We start from the raw sequence: 20,252 nt of genomic DNA on the forward strand, positions 1-20,252 counted from the left end.
ATTTTGATAGCTATCAATAAACATATAAAATTTTATTTACAATGCGTCTTTTAATGGGTTTTTAGCTAGTTCTGTATTAAGGAAGAACAAATCTGACTCCATATTAGATCTGTTCCTTTTACTTTTTTCTTTTATTTTAAAATTTTTATTTATTTATTTATTTATTTATTTATTTATTTTTGGCTGCGGTGGGTCTCTGTTGCTGCGCGCAGGCTTTCTCTAATTGTGGTGAGCAGTGGCTTCTCTTGTTGCGGAGCACGAGCTCTAGGCGCATGGGCTTCAGTCGTTGCAGCATGCAGGCTCAGTAGTTGTGGCTCTGGGGCTCTAGAGCACAGGCCCAGTAGTTGTGGTGCATGGGCTTAGTTGCTCCACAGAATGTGGGATCTTCCAGGACCAGGGTTCGAACCTGTGTCCCCTGCATTGGCAGGCGGCTTCTTAACCAGTGCGCCACCAGGTAAGTCCTCCTTTTACTTTAATCTTTATGCTCTGTTGCCTGTGCTTAGTCATGCTGGCTCTGCACCTTTTGTAAAAGAATGTTGCCTATAGCTTCAAGTATACAGGATAGACTGACCTTGACCTGACCTGAACACAGAATAACATTTGTCTTGTTGGAGGTTTAGAGGAACATCGTGACCTGTGAACTGACCTACCTGGACAGCTGCAAGAACAAACGATCCCACACCAAGAAGTTTGCAACAACTAACCACGCCACTCCCTCATCTTGCCTTTAAAAGGGCTTTGCTGGACTTCCCTGGCGGTCCAGTGGTAAAGACTCCACACTTGCTTCCACTATATGGGGCACGGGTTCAATACCTGGTCAGTGAACTAAGATCCCAGAAGCCCTACAGTGTGGCCAAAAAAAAAAAAGAAAAAGAAAAAGGCTTTGCTTGAAAGCCTTTGGGGAGTTTGGGCTTTTTAAGTCATGAAAAAGCCCTTTGCCTGGCCCTGCAATAAACCTTTCTCTGCTCCAGACTCTGACAACAACAAGTTCTGGTATTGTTTGGCCTCACTGTGCCTCAGGCACCTGGGCTTGCTTTAGGTAACAGTTCATGTAACATCGTTACATGTAACAATCGTAAGAATAGCATAGCTGGAATGAGACAACCTTCAGTAACAATTCTCTATCTATTTTTCTTTTCATCAGAATAAAAGCTGAGAGTTCTTGTTCACATAAATAAGTAAATGGGAATGGAAATAATTTTATTATAGCAATGACACTCACTTCTTTGAACTTCTTCTGAATTATATGCCAAAAATCACATAATAAGCCATCATTAAATGTATTTTAATGATATTCAAGCTGAAAACTCAATTAGATTCTCTATTAATTTTGTTGAAAGCAACGAATTGAAAACCACCTGACTTGCTAAAGGATTCATTACTCAATTATTAGAGTCATTTACTTTCAAAAACAATATTCCAAATTGGGCTTCCCTGGTGGCGCAGTGGTTGAGAGTCCGCCTGCTGATGCAGGGGACATGGGTTCGTGCCCCAGTCCGGGAAGATCCCACATGCCGTGGAGCGGCTGGGCCCATAAGCCATGGCCGCTGAGCCTGCACGTCCGGAGCCTGCGCGTCCGGAGCCTGTGCTCCGCAACGGGAGAGGCCACAACAGTGAGAGGCCCGCATACCGGAAAAAAAAAAAAATTTCAAATTGTACTTTAGTTTAGCAACTCAGATGTTTTTATATTTCCCCATCTTGGGAGAATGGCAAATGGGCAATGGCAAAAGAGGAGGAGAGAAATGAAAATATGCACAAAAGTTCACAGGTAAATCAGTTTTACGAAAAGGATATACAGAAATAGAGAATGTGAAAATGGATACATTCATAACTGGCCATGTCCTCCTGTCCCTTGTAGGACTTTGTGTATTCCTTGGAGTCTGCACACTCCAGGGTGAAGACCACTGGACTAGGGACATGTAGTATGACTGTCAGCCAGCACAAGGTATACTTGAGACTTAACCAAAAATTCAAAATGAGACCAGTCAGCATGGTATGTGTTTTCCTTTCCCTCCAGATATGCTCAGCCACGTGCATGCAATGGCAGAGTTGGCAGAGAATTAGGACTTTGCCAAGAGTGCTGGGAAAGGATGAAGGAGCAAAGGAGTCAAGGCTGTATGCAAGGTAACATCAGGATTATTGGTGAAGTCCAGACAGGAAGATGAGTCCTAAAATTTCCAGTTCTTAAGGATGAACTCTCCCAGGGTAGCAAAATGAGAAGAGAAGGGGGTTCAAGCTTTGGACAGCTCCAATATTTAATGTCAGTGGGGCAGGAAGTAGATGGGCTCCAGGCTAGACATTTACAACAGGCCTCCTGTTTGCATTTCCTGAAACAGGAGATAGGTGGGCTCCAGGATAGATATTTACAACCAGCCTCCTGTTTGCACTTCGAAATAGGAATAACAACAGAAACAGGGTGCCTACACTTTAAGATAACAGTCATGGCAGGAACAGAGAGGGGCTAAACCCTGTTTGAGTAAAAGATCAAGAGGTCCTATATTTCCCATCTTTGGGGCAAAGGAGACACCGTACATGCACAGAAAGGCTCCTTGGGGGTCAAAAAGAAGGGGTCACCACCCCAGAATAGGTGATGCCAAGGGCCCCCATAGGCCTCTGGGCTGGAATCCATCTTGGAAAAAAGTTGTGCATGCAAGTTGGGGAGGGTCCTATGACAGGTCAGGTGTGGAAAAAGAAACCAGATAATTGGCCAAAGGTAAACAAAGACTGGGGAGAGCCACTCTGTATAAATGATTTAACCGACTCTTTACTCCTCCTCATTAGGGAGAACCCCACACCCTTTCTCTCTGGGTGTGTTATCTCTGCCTTGCTTCTGTCTTAACTAAACAAACTGTTTCTCTGTGTGCTCTCCCACTTGTTGTGCTGTGTCTCTAATAATAAACTTCATACCTGTTTTTACAGTTTTTGTCTCCCTGAGAAATGCATTTTTCAGTGGAGGCAAGAGCCACAGAAAATTTACTTCTAGTCTCCAGCCCTTGCTGGTCTAGTGGCTAGGATTCCTGGTTTTCATCCAGGCTACCCAGGTTCAATTCCTGGGCAGGGAACTAAGATCTTGCTTCAAGCCACCACTCACTGCTGCTGCGTCTCCAAGATCATCAGGATAAAGAAGGCAATGGCAAGAGTGATCACAGAGGTGGATATTAGAAAGTGTTGTGTCTTGGAGACCAAGGAAAGTGTCCCAAGAAAGTGGAAGTCCACTTATCTGGTGCTGGGGAAATCAAGTAAGAGGAGGTCTGGAAATTTATTGTATTTAGTTACATCCAAGTCATTGGGGGATTTAGGAGAGTAAGAGGCAGAAGCCCAACTGGAGTGGGTTGTGAAAAATGAGTGGGAGGTGGGGGATGGGAAAAGCCGATACTAACAATTCTTATTTGGAGGAGGACAATAGGATTATTCTTTATCCCTTTTATTGGTTTTCATTATAATGTTTACTGCAGTTTATTTTATATATATATATATATATATATATATATATACATATTGTCTTCTCTTCTTTATCTGTGGGTCTCCTTCCTCAAAACTGGAATCATAGGCTTCCCTGGTGGCGCAGTGGTTGAGAGTCTGCCTGCCAATGCAGGGGACATGGGTTCGTGCCCCGGTCTGGGAAGATCCCACATGCCGCGGAGCTGGGCCTCTGAGCCATGGCAGCTGAGCCTGCGCATCCGGAGCCTGTGCTCCGCAACGGGAGAGGCCACAACAGTGAGAGGTCTGCGTACCGCAAAAAAAAACAAACAAAAAGAAACTGGAATCAAAGCTCTATGAGGCTGGCAACCAACACTGTCTTGTCCAGTCTGTGCAGTATACTGGACACTTGGAAATATTTTTGAATCAATTGATGAAAAAACCAATGCTAAACAAAAGGTTTACAGAAGTAGTCCATCCCCAAACAAAGATATATCTTGATCCAAGGACAAATTTGTGCTTCATTTCTTTGAACTTGAAAGAAATTTTAAGCTCTTTTGGTTAAATCTTGAGAATTGGACATTCAAGTTCCTCTCACCTCATGCCGCAAACCTCCCTGAAATGGGATAAGAAAGGCACAAAGAGAACAGGGGAAGAGACAATATCAGACAGGAGAAGACAACATCTTAATTGGAAAGCTGGTGGAGCTGAGAGAAGAGTGATTACTGACCTTGTCAATCCGAAAAAGCAAAACCTAAGGGTGAGAGCAGGAGCTGTGGGCAACAAGAAGCAATTCCTGAGGCACAACTTCGGGAAAATGTAGGAATTTCACAGCTCTAGTTTCCCGTGAAAGCAGAGGTGCAAGGAGAGGATGGATTAAAAGTTTTTGAAGAAGCTGAGATACCTGCAGTTAATTCCCCCCACAGCTGGTAACCAGGCAACTCCCAGGCCAGCCCATCATGCTGAGAGAAGACTGGGGAAAGGCCAAACCAGACAGATTCTGGCCTTGGGGACACCAAGCCCAAATGAGCAGAGAGCAGGCTCCATTCTGAACACAGGGGCCTTTAGTGAAGACCTATATCCCAAGCAGTGAACCACCAGCCCCCTTTCCCCATTTGGTTCCCAGAAGACTGACAATCCACTCTCACCCCCCAGGAGGCAACTGACTCCCTCAAGAAAAAATACCCACAGGTACTGACGTTTGAATGTGATTCAAAAAATTTGCCATTCTGCGTGCAGGAAAGCGCGGAGTCCTAACCACTGTCCTGCCAGGGAATTTCCATGCTTCAAAAATTTAAAAGTCTGGATTCCTACTCAATTACCTCAAGGCCACTAGTTCCCACCTAGGTTCCAGAGTGGCCCACCAGCTTGTGGGTGTCTTGCTTTTAAATAGGAGTGCTCAGGTCAGGACTGTATACTGTATTTGAGGGAGACTTTGGACATGAACAAAAAATAAAAATAAAAAGTTAAAAAGAAGCCGGTGGGCGACGCCGGCAGGAGCTCGCGCGTCGCAAGATGGCGGTGGCCATGTGGGCCGCAGGCCCCGGGCCGGTTCACATCCGGGCGGCCCGCGGTGGCGGCCGGCCCGTGGTCTCTCCTCGTGGTCACTCCCTCCGCCTCTCCCTCCTTGCCCGGGATGGATCTGCCCGTGGGCCTGGGCACGGCAGAGCCCAGCAACGTCCAGGTCTTCCTGACCAAGTTGTGGACCTTCGTGAGCAACCAAGACACGGACGTTCTGGAGCCCGAGCAGGAACAGCGTCCACGTGCTCAACCAGGGCCCGTCTGCCAAGGAGGTGCCACCTAAGTCCTCCAAGCACAGCAGCACGGCCAGCTTCGTGGGGCAGCTCAACATGTGTGGCTTCCGGAAGGTGGTCCGCATTGAGCAGGGCAGCCTGGTCAAGCCAGAGGGGGACGACACCGAGTTCCAGCACCCGTGCTTCCTGCGCGGCCAGGAGCAGCCCCTGCTCAAGAGGAAAGTGACAGCGTGTCCACTCTGTGGAGCGAGGACATAAAGATTCCCCAGGACAGGGTCACCAAGCTGCTGACCGACGTGCAGCAGATGAAGGGGAAGCAGGAGAGCATGGATTCCAAACTGCTGACCGTGAAGCAAGAGAACGAGGCCCTGTGGCGGAAGGTGGCTGGCCTGCAGCAGAAGCACGCCTGGCAGCAGAAAGACGTCAACAAGCTCATCCAGTTCCTCATCTCGCTGGTGCAGTGGAACTAGATCCGGGGGGTGAAGAGAAAGATCCCCCTGATGCTGTACGACAGCTATTCCATGCCCAGAACTCCCTGGAGCACATCCACGGCCCGGGCCCCTACTCGGCTCCGGCATGGCCTACAGCGGCCGCAGCTTCTGTTCCCCAGATGCTGTTGCCGGCTCGGGACCCTTCGTCTCTGACATAACTGAGCTACCCCAGTAGTCCCTTGGCCTCTCCAGGCAGGAGCATAGACGACTAGAGGCCCCTGTCCAGTAGGACCCTGGTTCGAGTCAAGGAGGAGCCCCCCAGCCCACCTCGGAGCCCCCGGGCAGAGGATGCTGGTCCCGGGCACCCGTCCACCATGGTGGATACGCCCCTGTCCCCAACCACCCTCATTGACTCCATCCTGTGGGAGAGCCTGCGCCGGCTGCCTCGGCCACACCCTTCACAGACGCGGGGGCGGAAGGGGGTGACCCCTCTCGCCCCTGCCCGCCTCGGCCCCACACCCCATCCCTCCCAGAAGTGCCTCAGCATAGCCTGCCTGGACAATTTGACTCGCGCTCCACAGATGTCTGGGGTCGCCCGCTTCCTCCCCTGCCCCTCCTCCTCTCTGCGTGTTTGAGTTCAGCCAGGGGACCGAGCTCAGGGACCACTTGGACGCCATGGACTCCAACCTGGGCGACCTGCAGACCAAGCCGACTAGCCACGGCTTCAGCGTGGACACCAGTGCCCTGCCGGACCTGTTCGGCCCCTCGGTGACATTGCCCGACAGGAGTCTGCCTGACCTTGACAGCAGCCTGGCCCGCGAGACCCCCAGGCCTCGCGAGGCAGAGAGCAGCAGCCCTGACTTGGGGAAGCAGCTCCTGCTGTACCCGGGCTCCGTGGACGTGCGGGGCAGCGGTCTGCCGGTGCTCTTTTTTTTTTTTTTTTTGCGGTACGCGGGCCTCTCACTGTTGTGGCCTCTCCCGTTGCGGAGCACAGGCTCCGGACGCGCAGGCTCAGCGGCCATGGCTCACGGGCTCAGCTGCTCCGCGGCTTGTGGGATCTTCCCGGACCGGGGCACGAACCCGTGTTCCCTGCATCGGCAGGCGGACTCTCAACTACTGCGCCACCAGGGAAGCCCTGCCGGTGCTCTTAGAGCTGGGGGAGGGCTCCTGCTTCTCGCAGGAGGACAACCACGCTGATGACCCCACCATCTCCCTGCTGATGGGCTCTGAGCCCCCCGAAGCAAGGGATCCCACTGTCTCCTAGAGGCCCGGGTCTTGGCGTGGCCCCCCAGACCAAGGGTGCGGCCCCGTGTGCCAAGGCTTGCTTGGGGCTTCATAGCCACACTTGGACTGACTAGTACACGGGTGTTCATAGAACTATATTTTGGATTTTTACATGAGAACCCCCCTTTCCCCTTACATAGAGATATACAGATACATACGAGAACGGACGGGTGGATGGACAGACGGACAAGACAGGCAGAGATCTAAGAACAACGGGCTCTGTCTGTGGCAAAAAAACAAACAACAACAAAATACAGAGCAAACAGAGGCAGAGAGAAGAGGGGAATGTCACATAAACTATAATAAACTTCCTCATAGATAAGCTAGAGTATCTCTGAAAGAAGAACAGGATGCTGTGAAACATCAGCAAGGAGGTGCTGTAAGATGATCAACAGTATATGAGAAATAAAACCTTAAGGCCCATTTTAAGATCCAGACTTTTCTTCTTATGAGGGAAAGAAGCTACTGGTATTTAAAAAACAACAGTTGGCATTATTATCCTTAGCTCAACCAACCAAAAATGGTATGTATCTTCTTTTTGTGTCTTGAAAATGAAGGGAGTCTCTAAAGAAAGAAATGTATCTTTCTCTGAGAAATTACTGTTTGTTCTGGTTATTTAGGAATTGTATTGGTTTGACACTGCAATTAATTTACAAAGGAATTCTTCCTATTGAATAGGTAACATACTGCAAAATCCCACAGGGAGAAAGGTGCATCGCTTGTTTTCTCGTGTCCTGCAGCCACCCAGTTCACCTCTCAGGAGCCAGACTCTTACTGGTTTCTCCTGCATCGTTCCAGATAGAGGCAATTTACTGTGAAGCCAACTATGCTTCTGCATCAGCGTCCTTTGCTTGCTTAGGCCCCTTCCCAGGCCTTATACCGAATTTTGTATTTGTACTTTTTGTATTCTTTTTCTTAAAAAGGGCCACCAGAATTGTACAAGTTTCAGAGCCCCTCAAACCTGAATCTGCTAGCTTCCAGAGACAGTGTCTTCATATACAAGCATGTATTTGCATATATTCTATAAAAATACATAAACAGTAGTATATCATATTCATTGTTCCCTGCCTTGCTTTTTTACACTTCATATCTTGAAATCAGTATTTACAAGAGTTGCCTGCTTTTTAACCATTGTGTTACATTCTATTGTAGGGATAATGGTACTTTTATGTAAACATTCATCTATTGATGAATAATTGAGTTATTTCCACTATTCTACCAATACACACGGTGCTGCAATGAATAACCTTGTATGTAATTCACAGTCAGAGTGACCATACCTGCAGGTGTCTGGGGTAGTCCTTACTTGTAACAGTGCTCCCTTAGATTCTCAAAAATGTCCAGTGTAGATGTGTATTCTTTGAAGGAGAATCACTAGATTAAAGAATATGTAAATATTTAACTTCAATAGATATTATAAAATTGTTGTCTGTAGAGGTTGCACCGGTGTACCCTCCCATCAACGTGTGGACAGTACTAATTTCGTTCCCTGGCCCCTGCCAAGTGAGAGTGTTATCAAACTTCTATATCTATATGATGGGCAAGAAATAGTGTGTCATTATTTTAATTTACTTTTAAAAGTTAGTGAAATTAAGTGTATTTCTTTCAGTCAAGTGGTTGAAAATCTATTTGAATTTCCTTTCCTATAATCTATGTCATTGCTCATTTTCTATTGGTTGTCAATATTTTTCTTATTGATTTGAAAGAGATTTTTATATGTTGGGGAGTGCTGCCTGTTATTTAGAAATAACTTCGGGAAAGTAAAGGCTGGAGGTAAATATACACATACTTTATTTTAAACCATGCTTTTCAAACTGGTTTACACACATCCCAGGAAATACTTGTCAGTGTGGCAGGGAACAGAGTAGATGGTGTTTAATAGCATCAGCTCTGGAGCCATACTGCTGTGTTCATGTTCCAGTTCTGCCTCTTGCTAACTAAGTAACTTTGGACAAATCTTTTAAATTTCATTGACTCAATTAACTATCCATAAAGTAGATAATAATCTCTACTTCACAAAGTTGGAGTTAAAGAACCTACGCCAAGAAAAGATAGTTAGCTTGGAAAACCAAAATAAACAATAATTCTGGTCCTGTTATTTGGCTTTTTAAAAAGAATCATAAGGGGCTTCCCTGGTGGCGCAGTGGTTGAGAATCTGCCTGCTAATGCAGGGGACACAGGTTTGAGCCCTGGTCTGGGAAGATCCCACATGCCACGGAGCAACTAGGCCTGTGAGCCACAACTACTCAGCCTGCGCGTCTGGAGCCTGTGCTCCGCAACAAGAGAGGCCACGACAGTGAGAGGCCTGCGCACCGCGATGAAGAGTGGCCCCTGCTTGCTACAACTAGAGAAAACCCTTGCACAGAAACAAAGATCCAACACAGCAAAAATAAATTAATTAATTAAAGTACCCTTAATTTAAAAACAAAAATCATAAGAACACACAAAATTAAGGTAAAGTGATAAGAGTATGCCATGAAAATTTTGAACAAGAATCCAACTGACACAGATAACTTCTTAACAGACTGTATCAGTTAGCTAATTGCTGTTTTTATTTATTTATTTATTTTTGGTTTCAATTAATTAATTTATTTATTCATTTATGGCTGCGTTGGGTCTCCATTGCTGTGGGCTTTCTCTAGTTGTGGCAAGCAGGGGCTACTCTTCGTTGGGGTGCGGGCTTCTCATTGCAGTGACTTCTCTCGTTGCAGATCACGGGATCTAGGCACACAGGCTTCGGTAGTTGTGACATGCGGATTCAGGAGTTGTGGCACATGGGCTTAGTTGCTCCGTGGCATGTGGGATCTTCCCGGACCAGGGCTTTAACCCATGTCCCCTACATTGGCAGGTGGATTCTTAACCACTGTGCCACAAGGGAAGTCCTAATTGCTGTTTTTTAAAAAAGAACAACAGGCCCCAAATGGAGTCATATGCTACGCCCCACCGAGACTTAGTACCTAACTTAATTGTACTTTCAACTTCTCCCAGGAGTGGAATTTTAAACCAATTAGTCTGAAAGTACCTGATCAACCCTAGTGAAGTAATCAGCTTGATAAGACCCCCTGCCTTCCCCTAACGCAAGGGGATCTTCCCTGGAAAATTCACTTAACTTCCTTGTCTCATCCTCCTTCTGCTTTTAAAATCTTTCCATCTTGAACATCTCCTCAGAGCACAGTTCTCTTTGTTTTTTGGTGGGTTTTGTTTGTTTGTTTTTAAATAAATTTATTTATTTAATTAATTTATTTTTGGCTGCGTTGGGTCTTCGTTGCTGTGCGTGGGCTTTCTCTAGTTGCGGCGAGCAGGGGCTACTCTTCATTGCGGTGCGCAGGCTTCTCATTGCGGTGGCGACTCTTGCTGCAGAGCACGGGCTCTAGAGCGCAGGCTCAGTAGTTGTGGAGCACGGGCTTAGTTGCTCCACAGCATGTGGGATCTTCCAGGACCAGGGATCGAACCCGTGTCCCCTGCATTGGCAGGCGGGTTCCTAACCAGTGCACCACCAGGGAAGCCCCAGTTTCTTGATGGTGTTTTTTGGCCCTGCTGCATGGCTTGTGGGATCCTAGTTCCCTGACCAGGGATCGTACCCGGGCCCACATCAGTGAAAGTGCTGAGTCTTAACAACTGGACCACCAGGGAATTCCCTGAGCACACTCCTCTTTGTTAGATAGGATGCTGCCCAATTCATGAATCATTGAATAAAGCCAATTAGATCTTCAAATTCTCTCTGTTCAGTTTGTTTTCTAACACTGTGTATCTCACTATCCCAATATTTTGTGTCTTAACCATTTAATTAACTCACGCTTCTGTGGGTTGGCAGCATGGGCTGGGCTCCTGTATGGATTTCTTGTAATCTCAGCAAAGCTCACTCATATGTTTGTGATCAGCAGCTGGTCAGTTGGACAGCTCTGCTTCTGAAGGTTGCCTGGGTGTTGCTGCGGTGATAAGAGGTGCCCGGGCCACAGGTCTTGTCATCCAGAAGACTAGCCTGAGGTTGCTGGCTGGCAGGGTTTCGGGATTGAGAGCAGAAGTGTACAGGGCTTTCTGAGGCCTTGGCTGGCACAAGGTTGCTTCCACCTGGTTTTATTGACCTAAGCCAGTCACAAGGCCAATCCAGATCCCAGCAGTGCGGCAACAAGCTCCACCTTTTGATGGCGTAGCTGCCAAGAGCACATTGCAAAGAGCTCAGATAACAGGAAGTGGGGAGCATTGCAGCCGATTCCACACCTAGATAAATTTGAAGTTTGGGATACAGAGTGCAGGTGAGAGATAGCCAGCAATCATGGGGCTATACAAACCCACAAACGTCCCACAGAGCAAAAGTCAATCTGAACGTCTGTCACAGCCAGAGGAAACCAAAACCACTTCTGGTCTGTGCTGGTTAAGTAAAGCATTTCCTCCCCTGCATCTGGCACTGATGGGTATGGTGGGATGCTGCGGGAGTCTGGAAAGAAATTCACCAAGAAGAATCCGGCCACACTGTCTTTGTTCCCCAGCACAACTTTCCAAGTCAAGCCAGTGATGGCTGGCCGAGGGAAGAAACTTAATTTAAAATGAAGCGTGGAGGACTTTTTATAGAGAGATTGAGCAGATTCGCTCTGTGACCTTCCTGAGTATTGTTCAAAGGCAGAGAAAGAACTAGCTCCACAGGGCAGGTTACCAGGGACAATGGGGGAAAAGGATAAAGCTATTATCTGATTATAACCTACAAGCCCACAGACTCAATGTACTGTTACAGAGATAAAAAAAATTATAGATTGTAGTAAGTGATATAAAGGAAATAAACATTAGAGCTGTAGAGAGAGGGGAGGCAAGAGGGGTTTCTTGATAGAGTTGCCTGGAAATGACTCCCTGGGGCGACTTGAAGTCGGAGAATGAACTGTCCCAGTGTTTCAGGCAGAGGGACTGGCTAGTGTCAAGTCGCAAGACAGGGAAGACCTTGGCACGTTCTCGGGCAATGACTTGTTTTTTCTTTTTTAACTACAATTTATGGGATAAAAAACAGTTTATTACTGCAATCCAGAACACATGCATCCAAAACAAAAATTTCATGGAATTCTCCTTCTACATAAAGTGCTAAAATGCACGCTTGTATTTTCTTTTACTTCAGGTTCATTGAGACATAATTTACATACAGTAAAATCCACCCTTGTTAGTTGTACAGTTCCATCTGTTTTGACAAATGTATGCAGTCGCAGACATCACCACAATCAAGATATAGGACATTTCCATCCACCTCAAAATTCCCTCAGGCTCCTTTGTAGTCAGTCGCCTCCCCCGACATGAAGCCACTAGCAAGCGCTGATCTGATTTCTGCTCCTACAGATTTTTAAAAATAGTTTTTCTTAGTATCTGTCTATAGGTTTATTGATTTTAATGATCTTTTCAAATAACCTGGTATCATTAATTTTTCTCTATTTTTCTGTTCTCAATTTCATTGATTTGTGCTCTAATCTTCCTTATTTCTTACTTATTCACTTTTTTTTTTTTTTTTTTTTTTTGGTGGTACGCGGGCCTCTCACTGCTGTGGCCCCTCCCGTCGCGGAGCACAGGCTCCGGACGTGCAGGCTCAGCGACCATGGCTCACGGGCCCAGCCGCTCCGCGGCACGTGGGATCCTCCCGGGCTGGGGCATGAACCCGCACCCCCCGCATCGGCAGGCGGACCCCCAACCACTGTGCCACCAGGGAAGCCCATAGCAACTTTTGTGTTTTTTGTTTTTTGTTTTTTGCGGTACGCGGGCCTCTCACTGTTGTGGCCTCTCCCGTTGCGGAGCACAGGCTTCGGACGCGCAGGCTCAGCGACCATGGCTCACGGGCCCAGCCGCTCTGCGGCACGTGGGATCCTCCCGGACCGGGGCACGTACCCTTGTCCCCTGCATCGGCAGGCGGACTCTCAACCACTGCGCCACCAGGGAAGCCCCCTTACTTATTCACTTCGAATTTAATTTGCTCTTCTTTTTTCTGACTTCTTAAGATGGAACATAGATTAATAATTTGAAACTTTTTTTGTTTTCTAGTTTAATGTTTAAATTTCCATTTAGGCACCACTTTGGCTGTGTCCCACAAATTTTGATATGTTATTTTTCCATTTTTATTCAATTCAAAATATTTTCTACTTTCCCTTGTGACTTCCTCTTTGACCCATGGGTAATTTAGAAGTGTGTTGTTTAACCTGCAAATATTTGGGAGATTTTCCAGATATCATTCTAATTTAATTCAGTTGTGGTCAGAGAACATACTTTTTATGATTTCAGTTATTTAAAATTTGTTGAGTCTTGTTTTATGGTCCAGACTATTATCTATCTTGATGAACGCTTGATGTGCCCTTGGAAAGAATGTTGTTCTTCTGTTGTTGGGTGGAATGTTCTATAAATGTCAATTAGGTCAAATCTGTTGATAGTGTGTTCAGATCTTTTTACCTTTGCTGATTTTCTGTCTACTTGTTTCATCAATTACTGAGACAGGAGTATTGAAGCCTCCAGCTATAACTGTGGATTTATCTGTTTGACTTTCAGTTCTATAAGTTTTGCTATATGTATTTTGGAGCTGTGTTCAGTGCATGAACATTTGGGACTATTATGTCTTCTTCATGAATTTTTGTTTGTTTCTGAGATTTTTTTAAACTTTTTTTTTAATTGGAGTATAATTGCTTTACAATGTTGTGTTAGTTTGTGCTGTACAATGAAGTGAATCAGCTATATGTATACATATATCCCCTCCCGCTTGGACTTGCCTCCCATCCCCCCATCCTGCCCATCTAGGTTATCCCAGAGTGCCGAGCTGAGCTCCCTGTGCTATTCCACAGGTTCCCCCTAGCTATCTATTTTACACATGGTAGTGTATTTGTGTCAAACCTAATTTCCCAATTCATCCCACCCTCCACTTCTGCCCCTGTGTCCATACGTCTGTTCTCTACATCTGCGTCTCTATCCTTGCACTGGAAATAGGTTCATCTGTACTCTTTTTCTAGATTCCACATATATGCATTAATATACGATATTTGTTTTTCTCTTTCTGACTTACCTCACTCTGTATGACAGACTCTAGGTCCATCCACATCTCTACAAATTACCCAATTTTGTTACTTTTATGGCTGCATAATATTCCATTATGTATATGTACATCTTCTTTATCCATTCATCTGTTGATAGACATTTAGGTTGTTTCCATGACCTGGCTATTGTAAATAGTGCTGCAGTGAACATTGGGGTACATGACTCTTTTTGAATTATGGTTTTCTCAGGGTATATGCCCAGCAGTGGGATTGCTGGGTCGTATGGTAGTTCTATTTTTAGTTTTTTAAGGAACCTCCATACTGTTCTCCACAGTGGCTGTATCAATTTTACATTCCCACCAACAGTGTAAGAGGGTTTCCTTTTCTCTGGGATGCTTGGTACAATTTAAATTTTCTTAAATTTTCTGAGGCTTGATTTGTGACCCAAGATGGATCTATCTTGGAGAATGTTTTGTGTGCACTTGAGAAGAAAGTGTATTCTGCTGCTTTTGGGTGGAATGTCCTATAAATATCAATTAAATCTATCTGGTCTATTGTGTCATTTAAAGCTTGTGTTTCCTTATTTATTTTCTGCCTGGATGATCTGTCCATCGGTGTAAATGGGGTGTTAAATTCCCCACTATTACTGTGTTACTGTCTATTTCCCCTTTTATGGATGTTACCATTTGCCTTATGTACTGAGGTGCTCCTATGTTGGGTGCATAAATATTTATAATTATGATACCTTCTTCTTGGGTTGATCCCTTGGTCATTATGTAGTGTCCTTCCTTATCTCTTGTAACAGTCTTTAAAGTCTACTTTATCTAATATGAGTATTGCTACTCCAGCTTTCTTTTGATTTCCATTTGCATGGAACATCTTTTTCCATCCCCTCATTTTCAGTCTGTATGTGTCGCTAGGTCTGAAGTGGATCCCTTATAGACAGCATATATACGGGTCTCGTTTTTGTATCCATTCAGCCAGCTTGTGTCTTTTGTTTGGAGCATTTAATCCATTTACATTCAAGGTAATTATTGATATGTATATTCCTATTACCATTTTCTTAATTGTTTTGGATTTGTTTTTGTGGGTCTTTTTCTTCTCTTGTGTTTTCCACCTAGAGAAGTTCCTCTAGCATTTATTGTAAGGCTGGTTTGGTGGTGCTGAATTCTCCTAGCTTTTGCTTGTCTGTAAACCTTTTGATTTCTCTGGTGAATCTGAATGAGATCCTTGCTGGGTAGAGTAATCTTGGTTGTAAGTTTTCCCCTTTCATCATTTTAAATATATCCTGCCACTCCACTCTGTCTACAGAGTTTCTCCTGAAAAATCAGCTGATAACCTTACGGGGATTCCCTTGCATGTTATTTATTGCTTTTCCTTTGCTGCTTTTGATATTTTTTTCTTTGAATTTAACTTTTGTTAATTTGATTAATATGTGTCTTGGTGTGTTTCTCCTAGGGTTTATCCTATATGGGACTCTAGCTTCCTGGACTTGGGTGGCTATTTCCTTTCCCACATTAGGGGAGTTTTCAACTATAATCTCTTCAGATATTTTTTCAGACCCTTTCTCTTTCTCTTCTTCTGGGACCCCTATAATTTGAATGTTTGTGCATTTAATATGTCCCAGAGGTCTCTGAGACTGTCCTCAATTCTTTTTATTCTTTTTTCTTTATTCTGCTCTTCAGCAGTTATTTCCACCATTCTTATCTTTGAGGTCACTTATTTGTTCTTCTTCCTCAGTTACTCTGCTATTGATTCCTTCTAGAGTATTTTTCATTTCAGTTATTGTGTTGTTCATCAGTGTTTGTTCTTTAGTTCTTCTAGGTCTTTGTTAAACATTTCTTGTATTTTCTCGATCCATGCCTCCATTCTATTTCTGAGATTTTGGATCATCTTTACTATCATTACTCAATTCTTTTTCAGGTAGGTTGCCTATTTCCTTGTCATTTATTTGGTCTTGTAGGTTTTTACCTTGCTCCTTCATCTGTAACATATTTCTTGGTCGTCTCATTTTTTTTGATGGGTGGGGCTGTATTCCTGTCTTACTGGTTGTCTGGCCTGAGGCATCCAGGACTGGAGTTTGCAGGCAGTTAGGTAGAACCATGTCTTGGTGCCGAGATGAGGACCTCCGGGAGACCTCACTCCAGTTAATATTCCCTGGGGTCTGAGGTTCTTTGTTAGTCCAGCAGTCTGGACTCGGCACTCCCACCACAGGAGCTCAAGCCTGACCTCCCAGCCTGGGAGCCAAGATCCTGCAAGCCATGAGGCACAGCAGAAAAAAAAGGCAGAACAATAACAAAGAATAAAACATTTTTAAAAATTAGAAAAATAAGGACTTCCCTGGTGGTGCAGTGGTTAAGAATCCACCTGCCAATGCAGGGGACATGGGTTCGATCCCGGTCTGGGAAGATCCCACATGCTGTGGAGCAGCTAAGCCCGTGCACCACAACTACTGAGACTGTACTCTAGAGCCTGCGAGCCACAACTACTGAGCCCGCATGCCACAACACTGAAGCCCACGTGCTGCAACTACTGAAGTCTGCGTGCCTATAGCCTGTGCTCCACGACAAGAGAAGCCACCGCAAGGAGAAGCCCATGCACCACAATGAAGAGTAGCCCCCGATCGCTGCAATTAGAGAAAGCCCACACGCTACAACAAAGACCCAACGCAGCCAATAAATAAATAAATAAATAAATATTTAAAAAGGCTTTAAAAAAAAAAGTAAACTGCTGATCCCTACTTTTTTCTCCTCTCCTGTTTAGAGGTCCCAACCTTATTTCACTTAGCTATTTATTTTGCTATTAATTTCATACTTTTATTATTTTTTAATCAAAGTTATTCATGCACATAGTCTAAAGATTCAAATAGTTGGGAAAAAACATACCTTCTCCCACCCATCTGCCCATTTCTCCAGTCCAACATAGCCCATTTTTTTAAACTGCTTATTTATTTATTTATTGAATTATAATTGACATATAATATTATATCAGTTTCAGGCATACAACATAGTGATTTGATATTTTTATACCTTATGAAATGATCTCCATGATAAGTCTAGTTATCATCTGTCACTATACAGAGTTAGTACATTATAGCTCATTCTGCTTAGATGGCTATTCATCATTAACCTATTATGACTGCACAAACATTACTCACTGAATAAACTCTCATTTTCCCTTGACCTAATAATTACCTTTTTGTTTATTGTTTCTATGTTCTTACCATTAATTCAACCCCCACATATCTTCCAGTATGTATTTCTTCTCAATTTGTTCAAACACATCAAGTAGTCTATCACATCTTCTGAATGAAATTCCCTCTCGAAGCCTCTGATCAGCTCCAATGGGAAGTGGCTGCCCTCCAGTCCTGTTGAACAGCTCTGGTGTTTGGGGTCTCCCTTCACTGTCCCCTAGGAATTTTTCTCCTCCCTTGTGTTTGACCTCCTGTTTCATACATATCAAGCCTTCTTCTTTTTTGTTTATCTCCTAGTTGTGGTGGAGCACATCCTGTAAAAGTTTCCAGAGCAAAGGTGCACGAGAAGTAAATGCTTTGAGACTTTGTATGTCTGGAAATGTATTTATCCTATTCATACACTGATTAGTAGTTTGGTTTGGTACTGAATCTTAGACTGGAAAAAAATTTCCTAAGAAATTTGAAAGCATTGCTCCACTGTGTTCTTGCTTTCAATGAATGGCATTCTTGCTCTTGATTCTTTGTATAAAACCTTTTTTAGGGGACTTCCCTGGTGGTCCAGTGGTTGAGACTCTGTGCTTCCACTGCAGGGGGCGCAGGTTTGATCCCTGCTTGGGAAACTAGGATCCCTCATGCCACGTGGTACAGCCAAACCAACAAAACAAAACCTGTTTTATCTTCCTTCAGGAGTTGTTAGGATCTTCTCTTTTTCCTCACTGGTGAAATTTCAAAATGGTATAACTCTGGAACGGGCATATTTTTGTTTAATGTGCTGGGCCCTGTCATTCTAGAAACTCATCTGCCAGTCCTGGGAAATTTCTTAAATTATTTCTTTGGTTATATCCTTCCAGCTGTTTTCCTTCTTTATATAACTCCCAGAATCAGATACTGGACCTCTTGGACTGATTCTATAAATTTTTTAATCCTTTTTTCCCCTCATTTTTCACATTGTTTTCCTTTTGCTCTATATTCTGGGAGATTTCACCAACATTATCTTTCAAATCTCTATGTTTTTCACTTCTATCATATATTTTTTTTCATTTTCAATAGTTCTGTTTTGTTCTCTGAATATTATTTTTTATAGTATTCTGTTATTGTTTCATGAATGTAATTTCTTTTCTTAACTCTCTTGAAGATTAATAATAGATATTTTGGCAAGTTTTCTTCCTCCTTTTTAGTCTCTGTTTCCTATGAGGTATTTTCTTATTTTGATCTCTATATTTCCAGTTAGAGATTTTTCTTAAATTTCTGATGATCCTTGGCTGTCTGCCTATATTTAAGAATGGTGGGACTTCCCTGGTGGCGCAGTGGTTAAGAATCCTCCTGCCAATGCAGGGGACACAGGTTCGATCCCTGGTCTGGGAAGATCTCACATGCTGCGGAGCAACTAAGCCTGGGTGCACTAGGAGCCTGTGCCCCTAGAGTCCATGTTCTGCAACAAGAGAAGCCACCGCCTGCAGCAACTAGAGAAAGCCCATGTGCAGCAATGAAGACAGTGCAGCCAAAAGTAAATAATTTTTTTTTAAATGGTGCACTAAAAAGCTGATTAGAAGACCTGTTCACTTTGCATGGGGCTTTTCAACTTTAACATGATAATCCTAGTTTGGGTTCTCCCAAAAGAGAACCTAAAGCCATGTATTCAAGTGGAAGTACTTGGTGGAAACATAAGTAGGGGAGTAGGAAAGTGAGACAGGGAAGAGAAAACAGCTGTAAAGCTAACTATGATTGAGGCTTAATGCTATGGAGTAACTTTGGGAAAACGGTGTAAAACACACACTTCAGAATTATTGCATACAAGGGCAAGAGACCTGGAGTATTTATACATCAAATTCCGACAGTCATTGGTTGAGAGCTGTTCCTGTGGAGGAAGGTATTAATTCCCTAGAACCTCTGGCCTCTGCCTTGTACCTGGGCAAGGTCGCCTTACCTGGCTTTGGAGAGAGACTCCAGGCAAAGAGGCTCAGATTTTGGCAGCTGGAAGTCAACAGGAGTACACTGAAGTGGGATTGCCCAGAGGATACGAGTGGGGGCAGTGATGTCTGCTGTAGTGACCTAGCTGGGCTGTTACTTGGGAACTTCCATCTGCATTTTTAGGTCTTTTCTTTTGTCCTTGTCATATTTTCTGGACAATCTCTTGTCTGGAGGGTTACAGTCTGGTTGTCAGGGTCTGTGAGCTAAGTGGGGGGAAAGGCGGGGAATCTCAACTTTCATTGGGAAACTCTAAATCTTCACTTAATCCTCCTATTTCAGGATGACACCCTTGCTCTCTGATGTCCTCCAGTCTAGAGACTCTCTAATTAGTACTGTTGACCTAAATAAACAGACTGCCAGATATTTCTCCAGCAAAGATAGGCTTATTAGGGATCAGCAGAGAGTTGCAGTTCGGGATCTGCAGTCTGGTGAGGCACGTGCAAGTCCCTACACGGCAAGGGAGGGAGAATTCTTTTACAGAGAGGAAAAGGAAGTTGGAAGGGCTATAGCAAACAAAGAATTCATGGCTTTTCACTGGCGGAGTCCTTGCCAGGAAAGGAGTATTTCTTCTTCCTATTGGTCTCTGCTGTTGTCGCAGGGTGTGAGAGCTCCTCCTGCTGGTCTCCTGACTGTATTTAATTGAGGTTTCTATTTATTGATACTACTTTTTTTACATTTCTCCCTTTTGATCAAGATCATTCTCTGAAAGCATTGCAGATCCAGAGACAGGTTTTCTAGTTTCAACGGCTTTTTGTCCCTCAGTATCAGGAAGGATCTTTCTTGGGTGTAGTGTCTTATGTCAGAGAGAAAATGCACAGATTGAAAACCTATCAAGGTCACATCTGAGCAACAAGAAGGGGCAGGAGGGAGAAGTCTCATGTACCTTTTATCTAAAGTCCATATGTTATCAAGATCATAGACACTGGATACCATCTGAAGTTTTTTTTTTATATAAATCTATTTAATTAATTAATTAATTTATTTATTTTTGGCTACATTGGGTCTTCATTGCTGCACACAGGCATCCTCTAGTTGCGGTGAGCAGGGGCTACTCTTCGTTGAGGTGCATGGGCTTCTCATTGCGGTGGCTTCTCTTGTTGCAGAGCACAGGCTCCAGGCACGCAGGCTTCAGTAGTTGTGTCACGTGGGCTCAGTAGTTGTGGCTCGCGGGCTCTAGAGTGCAGGCTCAGCAGTTGTGGAGCACAGGCCT

The 20,252-nt window shown here is 44.4% G+C and overlaps 1 long non-coding RNA gene and 1 pseudogene across 1 annotated transcript; both read left to right on the forward strand.

Annotated features, from left to right (window-relative positions):
* The first annotated feature begins 467 nt into the window (after nt 1-467).
* On the forward strand, nt 468-9,005 carry LOC113630989 (uncharacterized). The gene is made up of 3 exons (XR_003437155.1): nt 468-765; nt 2,018-3,151; nt 7,030-9,005. It is a non-coding gene; the product is annotated as an uncharacterized LOC113630989 (long non-coding RNA).
* LOC113630987 (heat shock factor protein 1-like) lies at nt 3,746-7,030 on the forward strand (annotated as a pseudogene).
* Nucleotides 9,006-20,252: the final 11,247 nt, after the last annotated feature.

This window comes from Aethalodelphis obliquidens, unplaced genomic scaffold, assembly GCF_003676395.1.
Source record: "Aethalodelphis obliquidens isolate GAN/ISIS:26980383/991018 unplaced genomic scaffold, ASM367639v1 scaffold31, whole genome shotgun sequence".
Lineage (NCBI taxonomy): Eukaryota > Metazoa > Chordata > Mammalia > Artiodactyla > Delphinidae > Aethalodelphis > Aethalodelphis obliquidens.